The sequence below is a fragment of the Mus caroli genome, chromosome 2, assembly GCF_900094665.2.
Source record: "Mus caroli chromosome 2, CAROLI_EIJ_v1.1, whole genome shotgun sequence".
Classification (NCBI taxonomy): domain Eukaryota; kingdom Metazoa; phylum Chordata; class Mammalia; order Rodentia; family Muridae; genus Mus; species Mus caroli.
The window spans coordinates 35,015,965-35,017,777 of record NC_034571.1 but is presented as its reverse complement, the minus strand read 5'-3'; the positions used below and the strand labels follow the sequence as shown (position 1 = coordinate 35,017,777).

At 40.2% G+C, this 1,813-nt stretch overlaps 1 protein-coding gene across 4 annotated transcripts in view; it reads left to right on the top strand.

Moving 5' to 3' along the window:
* Nucleotides 1-1,813, top strand: part of Scai (suppressor of cancer cell invasion) — a 110,915-nt gene that overhangs the window by 33,925 nt on the left and 75,177 nt on the right. The window lies entirely within an intron of this gene.

The window sequence follows — 1,813 nt, the reverse complement described above, 5'->3', positions numbered from 1 at the left end:
TGGAACTCACTTTGTAGACCAGGCTGGCCTCGAACTCAGAAATCCGCCTGCCTCTGCCTCCCAAGTGCTGGGATTAAAGGCGTGCGCCACCACCGCCCGGCTCGGGATTCAGTTTTCAATTCAGTCAGTTGTCAGTGCCAGTTGGCCATACTCACAGAGATATCAAGTAGGAAGTTGGAGAAAAGATAAAAGTAGGGCAAAAAACCTAATGTGCAGCTTAAAATCTTAGAGATTGTTGTTAGTATATATAGTTGATATTTAAAGCCTTGAGCATAACCAGGAATTATGTCATGTGCCTATAATCCCAACCCTTGGAAGGCCAAGGCTAGACATTGCTAGTTTAAGGCCAGTCTGACTACACAGTGAGTTCAAAGCCAACCTGAAATACAAAGCAAGATCCTGTATCAAAAAAAAAAAAAAAAAGGAAATAAAAAAGTCATGACTGTGTATGAAAGGCAACTTTTTTATAATGAGTGTTTGTCTTAGTTTGAACTTTATTACTGTGAAGAGACTCCATGACAAAGCAACTCTTAAGAAAAGGAAACAAAACATTTAGTTGGGGCTGGCTTACTGTTAGTAGTTTTTGTTTTAGTTTTTTTAAGGGAATTTTTTTTAAACTGGCTTCTCTAACTTTAATTTCAAGTTTTATTATACATAGTAATTAATAATGTTCAAGCCAGCTTCAAGTATGATGCTAATGTTCTTCCACTGAATTATGACATAGACAAATCTTCACTTTTGTGCAACGCCATGAGCAAGTTGACTTCCACAACTCCTGTTCCAGAGATTTATGAATAAATATTAGCTCATAGATTTACTTTCTTATTTAATTTCTATTTTTTGTCTATAATTTACTCCCTTTTATTTTCTTGCAATTATTTTATAATTACTTTCATTCTTATTTTAATATTAAATTTATGTATCTTCTGTGTTATTTTCCTTTGTTTATTATTATTTTTATTAGATATTTTCTTTATTTACATTTCAAATGTTATCCCCTTTCCTAGTTTCCCCTCCAAAAATCCCCTATTCCCTCCACCCCACTCTGCTCCCCAACCTACCCCCACCCCCACCCCCATTCCTGGTCCTGGCATTCCCCTATACTGGGGCATAGAGCTTTCACAGGACCAAGGGCCTCTCCTCCCATTTGACCGACTAGACCATAAAATTTATTTATTTTTATGTATGTGAGTGCACTGTGGCTGTTTTCAGACATATTAGAAGAGGGCATCAGATCCCATTACAGATGGTTGTGAGCTATCATGTGGTTGCTGCGAATTGAACTCAGGACCTCTGGAAGAGGAGTCAGTGCTCTTAACTGCTGAGCCAGCTCTCCAGCCCTTTTTTTAATAAGTGTGTTATAGTTTTCCTTTTGCCCAGCTAGCTCCCAAATAATTGAGACCAGAGTATTTTATTTAGCTATCAAGCTTTAAGGGCACAACAACTGAGAAGTATTACTCTATTTTAATCCTCTAATCTGGCTACCTCCCAGCCACAAATCATGAGATACTTAGATTTTTATTACTGATCTGACTCTCTGGGTCCCAGGTGTTTTGCCTTATGGTGTCTCCTGGACTTTCTCCCGAGATTAACCCCCCTGGCTAAGCCTTACTGCCTCTTTCTCTCCTGGAAGGAAGCCCAGCCCTAGTTTCTCCCCTGCTCAGTCATTGGCTGATCAGCTAGTTTTACTGACCAGTCAGAAAATAATTGGGGCCGGGCGTGGTGGTGCACGCCTTTAATCCCAGCACTCGGGAGGCAGAGGCAGGCGGATTTCTGAGTTCGAGGCCAGCCTGGTCTACAAAGTGAGCTCCAG